Here is a 14,284-nt window from a genome sequence, read left to right on the forward strand (position 1 = left end):
CCTGTTGCAGAGCCATAAAGGACCCAGAACTGCTGGTGTGAAAGTGCGGTCCCTGGGTCTGCAGCCACATACTATTGGCAAGTACTGTTGTGATGGACCCCCTTAAGGGGGATTCTGCTAAGCGCTTTGTTGCTCATTCCTGCATCTCAGAATTTCACTGCGCTCTACACCGTTTGAGGTTCCATTCAACTCATAATAATATTGCGTCTGGGGGCCTTCGACAATTGTGTGGTTTTTGCCGGGCCCAGTAGGCAGGAAGATGTTGTTGAACTGTTTGTTGTTCGTAAAGTTCTGGATGCCTCTGCACATGGAGCGAGTGTTGTTTTCCTTAAAATCGTCCATTTATCTGCTTTCTGTACTTTGTTTGAGCAGATTTGATTCGTCTGCTGAGGTACAATCCAGCCTGCCTCCCCACCTCAGCGCTGAATCCTGAAGTCTGATGTTGTTGTTCAACCAGAGTTTTTAGTTGGGAAATATTTTCACTTTTTTTCTTGCTGTTGTATGCATTCATTAATTTTCCTAACCACTCAATCCGATGAAAGGTCGCGGGAAAGCTGGAGCCTATCCCAGCAGTCTGTGGGTGAAAGGCAGGGTACACCCTGGACAGCTCGCCAGTTCATCGCAGGGCATGTTGTTGCATTGTTCATGCAAAAACTGATGTTTGACAGCACAGAGGATGTGTGGAGCTCAATGTCATGGTCCTCAAAGAACCACCATTTGGTGTCTTCAAAACAGTCCTGCAAGAGTAGTGTGGCCTCCTCAGTCCAGCACTGTGTGGGCTTGTTCTGTTGCTGACACCTGCACATGCGGGGCTTGAAAGCTGGCGTCAGGAATAGAGAAAGGGTGGTCTGAGTGTCTGAGGTGAGGGGAGCGGGCTTTGTAAGGTCCAGGAATGATAGTGTAGAGCAAACCTTATCTAGTTTTCTGTCCTTCCTTGATATAATCTCCTCATTCTCCTCAAGTCTTGAAGTTGGTGTAGACGCCGCACCGATCCGTCTGTCGATCTCATGCTCCATCCTTCCCTCACTTGTGAACAAGACCCCGAGATATTTAAACTCCTCCACTTGAGGCAGGACCTCACTCCCGACCCAGAGAGGGCAATCCACCCTATTCCGGCTGAGGACCATGGTCTCAGATTTGGAGGTGCTGATTCTCATCCCAGCCGCTTCACACTCGGCTGCGAATCGTTCAAGTGAGAGCTGGAGATCACGACCAGATGAAACCAACAGGACCACGTCATCTGCAAAAAGCAGGGACCCAATCCTGAGGCCACCAAGCCGGATCCCCTCAATACCTTGGCTGCACCTAGAAATTCTGTCCATATAAGTTATGAACAGAATCAGCGATAAAGAGCAGCCTTGGCGGAGTCCAACCCTCACTGGAAACAAATCCGACTTACTACCGGCAATGTGGACCAAGCACTGACACCTGTCACACAGGGACCGGACAGCTCGCACAAGGGGGTCCGGTACCCCATACTCCCGGAGTACCCCCCACAGGAGCCCCCGGGGGACACGGTCGAATGCCTTCTGCAGGTCCACAAAGCACATGTAGACTGGTTGGGCAAACTCCCATGCCCCCTCCAGGACCCCAGAGAGGGTATAGAGCTGGTCCACTGTTCCGCGACCAGGACGAAAACCACACTGCTCCTCCTCAATCTGAGATTCAACTATCCGGCGGACCCTCCTCTCCAGGACCCCTGAATAGACCTTACCAGGGAGGCTGAGGAGTGTGATTCCCCAGTAATTGGAACACACCCTCCGGTCCCCCTTCTTAAAAAGGGGGACCACCACCCCAGTCTGCCAATCCAGCGGTACTGCCCCCGATGTCCACGCGATGCTGCAGAGGCGTGTCAGCCAGGACAGCCCCACAGCATCCAGAGCCTTAAGGAACTCCGGGCAGATCTCATCCACCCCCGGGGCCTTGCCACCAAGGAGCTTTTTGACCACTTCAGCAACTTCAGCCCCAGAGATAGGAGAGTCCACCCCTGAGTCCCCCAGCTCTGCTTCCTCATTGGAAGACGCGTTGGTAGGATTGAGGAAGTCTTCGAAGTATTCCTTCCACCGACCCAAAGCGTCCCGAGTTGAGGTCAGCAGCTCCCCACCTCCACTGTACACAGTGTTGACGGAGCACTGCTTCCCCCTCCTGAGCCGCCGGATGGTGGACCAGAATCGCCTCGAAGCCGTCCGGAAGTCTTTCTCCATGGCCTCGCCGAACTCCTCCCACGCCCGAGTTTTTGCCTTGTCTTTGTCAGTTGTTATTGTCTCATAGCTTAAATCTCATCCATCTTGTTAACCAGGTAGCAGACACTGGGAAGAAAAATGCTTGAAACCACAATTACAATTTCAATATTTTATGAAATTATGATTCATAGCTTATAATCTATCAGTGAAAGATTTAAACTTTGATCGCACCAGTTGAGGTGTTGGGAATAATTAGACAATTTATCCTGTTATTATGAAGAAAAAAAAAACAATGTTTAAAAGAAAATATGAGCATGCTGCCAAATGCTTCCATAGCTTTTTTTTTTTCAAGTTTAGCCTCATAATCTGACAGAAAAGGGTGCCCTGAATAATTTCTTGCCATCCACTGATTTTCTAGATGAGAGGAAAAAATAAAGAATAGAAGAAGTAAAAATGGAAACTGGTTTGATGCAACGATATGTCTAACCATTGCTTTACTTTCACTTATGAAAATATATAATTGTTTTATGATCTGTTATTACTGTGCCGTGTGAACAAAGAATCTAATTTAAATACTGATCGTAAAATGGCACTGAAATTAAATATAGCTACAGCCGAGGGTCATTGCTCATTGCTAAGAGAGAATTAGGAAAGCTTCATTAAAGGAGAGAAGCTTTTCTAAATACGCAACTAGAATGAAAACAAACTCAGAATCAGAAATAAAAAATATTTAATAGCAACATTGTTGAAAAACAAACCTAAAGTTTTTTTTTTTTCCCCAGGGGACTTAGGAACAGTTTTTTTTTTTTTTTTTTACCAGCCTTTATTTAACCAAACAAGCACAAACGTTACTCAATCCATTGTCTTACAAGTTGGTGTTTACAAAGTGATCCTGATAGAGGATAGACAAGAATACAAAACTAAATAACACAGATAATGATACAATAATGGGGAAAAAGATAGCTTAAGTGTTCCAAGCAGTTGAAGTTTTAGTAGCTTTTTTGTTCAAAGAATGTTTGATGGACCAAATATATTGACTAAGTTCACATTGGAATAATAAATAAATAAATAAATAAATAATCAAGGGTTTTCAGCCAGCAAATTTACTGTTATGAATATGAAATTTTGCCATAATGAGAATAAGCTTAATAATATACCTTTTAGGATTATTAAACCTTTTGTCAATCTCTCTGAACACAAACAACACATTCCTCCTGTATAATATGAGGTTCGATCAATGTGACAAGAAATAAACATACATTCATCCAAATCTGTGACAGAGGAACAGCGCGACTCCCTCCAGAACAGTGGAGGCACTGCAGCTGCCTTACAGTCCGAAGGAGAAGAAGAAGAAGCAACGATTCCACGAAGAAGAACCCTTGGGAGGGTGGGCTCCAACATGGCAGTCAGGTGAATTCACGGCGTCTTTCCCTTTTTTAACATTTAGATATTTACATTTAAATCAACACACTTCATTTTTATACTTCATTTAACATCGATATCCAATGTGATTTCTGTAGAAGAAGAAAAAGCCACTTTGTTCCGACCTCCGTGCAGCCTCTCTTATGCTAATGCTAAGATAGCCTAGCAGCGTTAGCCGACTAGTTACCAGCTGCTAACTGAGTTAACCAGCCTAACCTGGTGCAACCAGTAGATCATCTCACATGTCTGTGTTGATGTTTAATCTGCGTAGAATCCGATTCCTCAGCGAGAAAAGCAAACCAACAAGATTTATTGCTTTTTAAATGCAAAGTCATGTTAGCGGATCATTAGCATTAGCATGTTAGCTTCTGTTGGAGGAGGGGTCGCAGTGAAAACGTTCAGATAGAAGTTTTTAGTTAAAAAAGAGATTTGTTACGATTTCCAGGGGAAAAAATAGAGGTTTGTTACGATTTCCAGGAGAAAAATACGGGTTTGTTACGATTTCCAGGAGAAAAATAGAAGTTTACGATTTCCAGGAGAAAAATAGAGGCTTCTTGTTTGTTGTATGTCAATGTTTAAAGGATCCTGGGGTTTTGTGGGATGAAGGAGTTTTAAAGATGTTTTAATAAAACTATTTGGCAGCTGGAAGCAGTTTTTTCCTCCTGAACTACATTTTAATTCAGAAACATTTCTGTTAGAAATCAGGATTTACCTTCACAAAATGATCCAGATTCGCGTAGCTTGCAGGAAGGGTCTATTATAGGTTTTCTATTTTTATTAACAAATTACTAATTCAAAAATTCAAACAAATAAAGTACAGAAATGAAAGGTATTAGTTAAATAAGAGACACTTAGAGATGGTTTAAACCAGCGGTGTCAAACTCCAGTCCTCTTGGACTGGCATCCAGCATGTTTGTGTTGTTTCCCTGCTCAAACACACCTGATTCAAATCAAACGGCTCCAACAGCTTAGTGCCAACCTCTTCATTCATTTCGGTCTGGTGTGTGAGCATGGAGACGACAGAAACCCTTTTGGGACAATACTTTATTCATTTTAATGTGTGAGAATCGACCAGGAAGAAGTTTGTCGCCGACTGTGACCGAACAACAACGTCACGTCACCTGAATGGGAGTTTAACTTGCATCATCACAGTTTGGTTTCTTGGTTGATTCTCACTCATAATCTCTTCATTTCATGGAGTTAAACAGAAGTTAGAGTTTTTGTTTTCTGTGTATTTATGACAAAGTATCTGCTTGATCCGCATGGCTAACAGCCTGTCAGTCGAACTCCTCGCAGTTCATGAGGTTTGTGTCGGAATATCCGGAGTAATGACGGCTTGTTGGTCGTTGGGAACGTTAAGCTTGTTCCAGACTCCACCAGAAGCCGGAACTCTACTTGTCGAGGCTCCACGAAGACAATGACATCGTTTTGTTCTTGCAGATGTGGTTTAAGACGGTTCTCGACACGTCGGGCTGCAGAACTTTCTTCTTGTTGCGCCCTGAGAAGTCCCATGTGATTGGTTGGACATTTGAAGTGGGCGTGGTTAACACGGGAAAAGCAGGAAGTGGAAAGTTGCAGCTTCTGTATTTTTGCAGATTGCAACTCCTCCCACCAAACGTCATGGCATGGCCAACACTGAAACCAGTAACCATGGTAACAAACCAGCAGCTTGTCTGAACCCAACTTGGCATCAAGCGTTCTGAAACTGGTTTATTCCTGTCCAAGCTGCAGCCCCTGGTGTTGACCACTGGGGGGCGACGTCCACCTGCTAGAGACTACGTTGACTCAGACTCTTCTTCTCTGCCTCTGCAGGTCGCCGTCAGATCAGCTGATCCGGGTCCAGCGGACTTCCTGCACGGTGGGATGAGGTAGTAGGTTGTATAGTTTTAGGGTCACACCCGCACTGGGAGATAACTATTCAGCCTACTGTCTTTCCCAACGTGCTGCTCGGCTTCCTGTCCTCCTGCTGGCCGTCGTACTGGATCCAGTTTCCCCGGCGGGCTGAACCGGCCGCTCCCACAGGGTGAGGTAGTAGATTGTATAGTTTAGGGGTCGTGATATTTGCCCCGTGTAGGAGATGACTATACAGTCTACTGCCTTCCCTGTCGAGTGGAGGCTCGTCTCCTTATGTCTGCTGACCGTCCGGGTCCCAGCGAGTCCTGCCGGGTCCCAGCGGGTTCTGCCGGGTCCCAGCGGGTTCTGCCGGGTCCCAGCGGGTTCTGCCGGGTCCCAGCGGGTTCCGCCGGGTCCCAGCGAGTCCTGCCGGGTCCCAGCGGGTTCCGCCGGGTCCCAGCGAGTCCTGCCAGGTCCCAGCGGGTTCTGCCGGGTCACACCGGTTCCCAACGGGTCCCGGCGGCTTGCCCCGCGGCGTTTAGACACACCAACCAAGCAGAAAGCTGGAAGTTTCATCGTCTCCAAGCAGGACTCCCCGAAGCAGAGGAAGCAGAACTCCTCTTCATCACCACGGCTGCCGTCCAGTAAAACCAGATGAAACCACTTCCCAGCAGTTTCACTCCAACGCCGTTTCCAGGCTGCATGGATGTGATTGGATAAAAGCTTTATCTGCTTTTTATTTTCAGACTTTAATTTGTCACCATTTGGTTTTACTTGCGACTGTTTATTCCTTTCTTTTGTTGAAAAATTAGTTTGACATAATATTGAAAATACTATATTGTCATATTTTGTTAAATATATAACTCCCTGGAACAAAGCCAACCCTGTTGCACCGTAAAAAATGACAGAAACAATAACAATTTAAAGTTACTCATATAAGATGAAGGATCCACCTTTTTAATCTGATCCAGAATACGTTGCCAGATATTAGGGCAGGAAAATCGAATCGAAAAATCAAAAATTGGGATGTTTTTTGCTTCACACTTTTAAAATCAACTTTTTGTTAAAAAAGATTGAATTTTTTTCCCCCCAAAAAATAAAAATAATCCATTATAAAATTTTTGTCATTTTTATAATTTTTACTGATCTTTTTACTTGTGTTCTTGGGCATTAAAGCAGCAGAACGATGGTCTGGATACTGGGTTGTTTTTCCCTTTATTAAAATCAAGAAAAGCGGCGAGCAAAAACAGTTTTGTACAATTTTTTTGTTTTTAATATAAAAAAAATCAGGCATATTGAAGAATTACGAAAATCGCAATTTAAATCGAATCGGCATCCAAAAAACTTAAATGGAAATATCGTCCCAACCCTACCAGATACTGAAGAACTTCTTAACGCAGCCTCTTAGAGAGAACCTTATTTCCTCCAGTGTTAAACGATGGAAAAGATCAACAAACATCATTTAAAAGCTGCAGGAAGGTTTTCCTTCCTCTCAAGCAGTACAAGCCTGCGAGCAACAAGTAGCAAAGGCAATTACTACTTTATATTCTTCACTGCTGAACATTTGTGGTGCAATGTCGAATATGCAGTCTTTGTCTCGGCTACCATATTAACCCCAAAAGCATCAGGGATGTAAAAATGCAGCATGTAGGTATGTGTGGGTCAGTGTGGGCTAGAAGTGGATTTTACACTGTATTAATCCCAAATGCGTCAGATAGAAATGTAGAAACACCGCCGACATTGGGCCAGTTTTAAACAGGACCAGAACATATGAGATGGATGCAGGTTCAGTTTCACAACGATCACAGTTAAGAGGATCCAGATCTGGTCTAAATGTTGCCAGCTTCGCTTCAGACCAGTGAATCTTTGAACGACTTTAAACGGGATCACCCCGCGTCTTAAACAGACTGAAGATAAGAAGATATTTATAACAGTTTTCCAAACGTCTTCAGAAATTAGTTCCAAGTTCCTCCTTCCATTTCCCTTAAATACGAGTCAGTGGTTCAGAGTTATCAGAATTAACAGCGGAATAGATTTTTATCAGTCCTTTGAGCATTCAGAATAGTTTCCAGGAGTGAGCCAGGTGGTCGTGAGGGGAAATAACTGAATGAAGCAGACACAAACAAGCGAAGCTGAAGATGTCTGAAGAAATCATGGATCTGGAAAGTTGTTTTCTCTTGTTGAAACGATGCAAACAGTCCTAACGTGTCTTTTAATGTCCTCAGTCATCAGTGGTGGAAGGAACAAACTGGCAGAAACTGACTTTTATTATTTAGACTGAAGCTCCGTCTGAATTTTGCCCAAATCCTAAATGAAGGTTTTACAACAAGGCTTGTGGAGAAATTACTGTGATTATTCCTGGTAAAGTTATTTGTTATGAAATGTTGGTATAAATAAAGTTGTCTGTTTCCCTTCGTACCGTTGGTGATTGTTGAGATGGGTGTTACCATAGTAACGGCAGGTGGTTCTACTGAATGTCATTAATCATAAAAACCATCCGATGGGAGGCAGAGCGACGTTTACTCTCCTGGTTCAGTTTCAGGAGGTGTTGGTGGATTAACAGTTATGTGTTTATGATTCATGCTTTAGTTGTAAAATAAGCAGTTTGGGTTTATTTGCTCTGTAAAAACCTGGATGTACGTAAACATGTTGGCGGCTTTTCACCGCGAGACGCCTCCACGTTTCACTTCCTGCTCTCTGCCACCAGGTGGCGCTGCTGCTCTTTAACAGCCAGCCACGTCCAGCAACACCTCTAGACCTGCACCTCTAGACTTCCACCTCTAGACCTGCACCTCTAGACTTCCACCTCTAGACCTGCACCTCTAGACTTCCACCTCTAGACCTGCACCTCTAGACTTCCACCTCTAGACCTGCACCTCTAGACTTCCACCTCTAGACCTCCACCTCTAGACCTGCACCTCTAGACTTCCACCTCTAGACCTGCACCTCTAGACCTCCACCTCTAGACCTGCACCTCTAGACTTCCACCTCTAGACCTCCACCTCTAGACCTCCACTTCTAGACCTGTACCTCTAGACCTCCACCTCTAGACCTGTACCTCCAGACCAGCACCTCCAGACCTTCACCTCTAGACCTCCACCTCTAGACCTGTACCTCCAGACCAGCACCTCCAGACCTTCACCTCTAGACCTCCACCTCTAGACCTGCACCTCTAGACCTGTACCTCTAAACCTGCACCTCTAGACCTCCACCTCTAGACCTGTACCTCTAGACTTCCACCTCTAGACCTGCACCTCTAGACCTTCACCTCTAGACCTCCACCTCTAGACCTGCACCTCTAGACCTCAACCTTTAGATGTGCACCTCTAGACCTGTACCTCTAGACTTCTACCTCTAGACCTGCACCTCTAGACCTTCACCTCTAGACCTGTACCTCTAGACCTCCACCTCTAGACCTGCACCTCTAGACCTCAACCTTTAGATGTGCACCTCTAGACCTCCACCTCTAGACTTCCACCTCTAGACCTGTACCTCTAGACCTCCACCTCTAGACCTGCACCTCTAGACCTCCACCTTTAGATGTGCACCTCTAGACCTCCACCTCTAGACTTCCACCTCTAGACCTGCACCTCTAGACCTGCACCTCTAGACCTCCACCTCTAGACCTGCACCTCTAGACCTCCACCTCTAGACCTGCACCTTTAGACTTCCACCTCTAGACCTGCACCTCTAGACCTCCACCTCAAGACCTGCACCTTTAGACCTCCACCTCTAGACCTGCACCTCTAGACCTCCACCTCTAGACCTGCACCTTTAGACCTCCACCTCTAGACCTCCACCTCTAGACCTCCACCTCTAGACCTCCACCTCGAGACCTGCACCTTTAGACCTGCAACTCTAGACCTCCACCTCCAGATCTCCACCTCTAGACCTCCACCTCCAGATCTCCACCTCTAGACCTGCACCTCTAGACCTGCACCTCTAGACCTCCCTCTCTAGACCTGCACCTGTAGACCTCCCTCTAGACCTGCACCTCTAGACCTGCACCTCTAGACCTCCACCTCTAGACGAGCACCTCCAGACCTGCACCTCTAGACCTCCCTCTCTAGACCTGCACCTCCAGACCTCCACCTTTAGACTTGCATCTCTAGACCTCCACCTCTAGACCTCCACCTCTAGACCTGCACCTCTAGACCTCCACCTCGAGACCTGCACCTTTAGACCTGCAACTCTAGACCTCCACCTCCAGATCTCCACCTCTAGACCTGCACCTCTAGACCTCCCTCTCTAGACCTGCACCTGTAGACCTCCCTCTAGACCTGCACCTCTAGACCTCCACCTCTAGACCAGCACCTCCAGACCTGCACCTCTAGACCTCCCTCTCTAGACCTGCACCTCCAGACCTCCACCTTTAGACTTGCATCTCTAGACCTCCACCTCTAGCCCTCCCTCTCTAGACCTGCACCTGCAGACCTGCACCTCTAGACCTCCACCTCCAGATCACCTGGTTCTGATAGTCCTGCAGATGCTGGATTATAAAGATCTAATGTTAATATTAAAATATTAATATTAAAATATTATTAATATTAATATTATTGGATGTAGACCCCCCCTACTGTAGACCTGGACGTAGACCTGGATGTAGACCCCCCGACTGTAGACCTGGATGTAGACCCCCCGACTGTAGACCTGGACGTAGACCCCCCTACTGTAGACCTGGATGTAGACCCCCCCTACTGTAGACCTGGACGTAGACCTGGATGTAGACCCCCCTACTGTAGACCTGAATGTAGACCTGGATGTAGACCCCCCTACTGTAGACCTGGATGTAGACCCCCCTACTGTAGACCTGGATGTAGAACTCCCAACTGTAGACCTGGATGTAGACCTGGATGTAGACCTGAATGTAGACCTGGATGTAGACCTGGATGTAGACCTGGATGTAGACCTGGACGTAGTCCTGGATGTAGACCTGGATGTAGACCTGGATGTAGACCTGAATGTAGACCTGGATGTAGACCTGAATGTAGACCTGGATGTAGACCTGGATGTAGACCTACATGTAGACCTGAATGTAGACCCCCTACTGTAGACCTGGATGTAGACCTGAATGTAGACCTGGATGTAGACCTGGACGTAGACCTACATGTAGACCTGAATGTAGACCCCCCTACTGTAGACCTGAATGTAGACCTGGATGTAGACCCCCCTACTGTAGACCTGGATGTAGACCTGAATGTAGACCTGGACGTAGACCTGGACGTAGACCTGGACGTAGACCTGGATGTAGTCCTGAATGTAGACCTGGATGTAGACCTGGATGTAGACCTGAATGTAGACCTGGATGTAGACCTACATGTAGACCTGAATGTAGACCCCCTACTGTAGACCTGGATGTATATCTGGATGTAGACCTGGACGTAGACCTGGACGTAGACCTACATGTAGTCCTGAATGTAGACCCCCCTACTGTAGACCTGGATGTAGACCCCCCTACTGTAGACCTGGATGTAAACCCCCCTTGTAGACCCCACTACTGTAGACCTGAATGTAGACCTGGACGTAGTCCTGAATGTAGACCTGGACGTAGACCTGGATGTAGACCTGGACGTAGACCTGGATATAGACCTGAATGTAGACCTGGATGTAGACCATAGACCTGGATGTAGACCTGGATGTAGACCTGAATGTAGACCTTAGACCTGGATGTAGACCTGGATGTAGACCTGAATGTAGACCTGAATGTAGACCGTAGACCTGGATGTAGACCTTAGACCTGGATGTAGACCTGAATGTAGACCTGAATGTAGACCTGAATGAAGACCTGAATGTAGACCTGGATGTAGACCTTAGACCTGGATGTAGACCTGAATGTAGACCTGGATGTAGACCTGAATGTAGACCTGGATGTAGACCTGAATGTAGACCTGTATGTAGACCTGGATGTAGACCGTAGACCTGGATGTAGACCTTACACCTGGATGTAGACCTGGATGTAGACCTGAATGTAGACCTGGATGTAGACCTGAATGTAGACCTGAATGTAGACCTGGATGTAGACCATAGACCTGGATGTAGACCGTAGACCTGGATGTAGACCTGGATGTAGACCTGAATGTAGACGTGGATGTAGACCTGGATGTAGACCTGAATGTAGACCATAGACCTGGATGTAGACCGTAGACCTGAATGTAGACCTGGATGTAGACCATAGACCTGGATGTAGGCCGTAGACCTGGATGTAGACCATAGACCTGGATGTAGACCGTAGACCTGAATGTAGACCTGGATGTAGACCTGGATGTAGACCTGAATGTAGACCTGGATGTAGACCTGGATGTAGACCTGAATGTAGACCTGGATGTAGACCTTAGACCTGAATGTAGACCTGAATGTAGACCTGGATGTAGACCTGAATGTAGACCTGAATGTAGACCTGGATGTAGACCATAGACCTGGATGTAGGCCGTAGACCTGGATGTAGACCATAGACCTGGATGTAGACCGTAGACCTGAATGTAGACCTGGATGTAGACCTGGATGTAGACCTGAATGTAGACCTGAATGTAGACCTGGATGTAGACCTGGATGTAGACCTGAATGTAGACCTTAGACCTGAATGTAGACCTGAATGTAGACCTGGATGTAGACCTGAATGTAGACCTGAATGTAGACCTGGATGTAGACCTGAATGTAGACCTGGATGTAGACCTGGATGTAGACCTGAATGTAGACCGTAGACCTGGATGTAGACCTTAGACCTGGATGTAGACCTGGATGTAGACCTGGATGTAGACATGGATGTAGACCTGAATGTAGACCTGAATGTAGACCTGGATGTAGACCATAGACCTGGATGTAGACCATAGACCTGGATGTAGACCTGGATGTAGACCTGAATGTAGACCATAGACCTGGATGTAGACCGTAGACCTGAATGTAGACCTGGATGTAGACCTGGATGTAGACCGTAGACCTGAATGTAGACCTGGATGTAGACCTGAATGTAGACCTGGATGTAGACCTGAATGTAGACCTGGATGTAGACCTGGATGTAGACCTGAATGTAGACCTGGATGTAGACCTGAATGTAGACCTGGATGTAGACCATAGACCTGGATGTAGACCTGAATGTAGACCTGAATGTAGACCTGGATGTAGACCTGAATGTAGACCATAGACCTGGATGTAGACCGTAGACCTGAATGTAGACCGTAGACCTGAATGTAGACCTGGATGTAGACCATATACCTGGATGTAGACCGTAGACCTGGATGTAGACCATAGACCTGGATGTAGACCGTAGACCTGAATGTAGACCAGGATGTAGACCTGGATGTAGACCTGGATGCAGACCTGGATGTAGACCTGGATGTAGACCTTAGACCTGAATGTAGACCTGAATGTAGACCTGGATGTAGACCTGGATGTAGACCTGAATGTAGACCTGGTTGTAGACCTTAGACCTGGATGTAGACCTGAATGTAGACCTGGATGTAGACCTGGATGTAGACCGTAGACCTGGATGTAGGCCTTAGACCTGGATGTAGACCTGGATGTAGACCTGAATGTAGACCATAGACCTGGATGTAGACCATAGACCTGGATGTAGACCTGGATGTAGACCTGAATGTAGACCTGGATGTAGACCTGGATGTAGACCATAGACCTGGATGTAGACCGTAGACCTGAATGTAGACCTGAATGTAGACCTGGATGTAGACCTGGATGTAGACCTGGATGTAGACCGTAGACCTGAATGTAGACCTGGATGTAGACCTGGATGTAGACCTGAATGTAGACCTGGATGTAGACCATAGACCTGGATGTAGACCTGGATGTAGACCGTAGACCTGAATGTAGACCTGGATGTAGACCTGGATGTAGACCTGAATGTAGACCTGGATGTAGACCATAGACCTGGATGTAGACCTGGATGTAGACCGTAGACCTGAATGTAGACCTGGATGTAGACCGTAGACCTGAATGTAGACCTGGATGTAGACCTGGATGTAGACCTGAATGTAGACCTGGATGTAGACCATAGACCTGGATGTAGACCTGGATGTAGACCGTAGACCTGAATGTAGACCTGGATGTAGACCTGGATGTAGACCGTAGACCTGAATGTAGACCTGGATGTAGACCTGGATGTAGACCTGAATGTAGACCTGGATGTAGACCATAGACCTGGATGTAGACCTGGATGTAGACCGTAGACCTGAATGTAGACCTGGATGTAGACTCGGGGAAAAGGAGGCAGAAAGTACTTGATGTAACAGGTTAACTTCAGCGTAGATGGTTACTGTGGACTACATCCTGTCTACTACACAGACATGCAGGATCTATGGATCACACAACCAGCTCTTAAATAGAAACTGTAAAAATCTCGGAGCAACAAATGGTGTGATGAAATAAATGCTTCGTTTACAGGAAGAAGAGGAAGGAATGATCTTCAACGGGAAGGTGAAAATGCAGCGTGTGGGTCAGGATGGGCTGAAAGGAGATTTGAAATGAATAGAAGCTGAAAGTAAAGCAGCAGTTTGATGGTTGAAGACAGAAATGTTCTTTTTCTGTTTGGAGGGAATAAATCTGTAAATGTCAAGTCTTGGAAAGTTACAGTAAATGAAACAGTTAAAGTGAGACATGAAGGTGAATTGCTACTTACCTGCAGCTTTTCAGACATGAAGGAAATAAAAAGCAGTAAAAACCAGAAGAAAGTTAAAACCAAACTAAATCTGAGTCAACATTTCAGACAGGATCACCGCTGAAGTCTGGTTCATACCTCCTCTGACCAGAACTCCCAGCAGGTGGCGCTGCAGCTTCTGCACAATCAGCTCAGGCTGTCATCCTGCAGGTTTGAGATGTTTGCAGCTCACCTGGTC

This window comes from Telmatherina bonti, assembly GCF_933228915.1.
Source record: "Telmatherina bonti genome assembly, chromosome: 6".
Classification (NCBI taxonomy): domain Eukaryota; kingdom Metazoa; phylum Chordata; class Actinopteri; order Atheriniformes; family Telmatherinidae; genus Telmatherina; species Telmatherina bonti.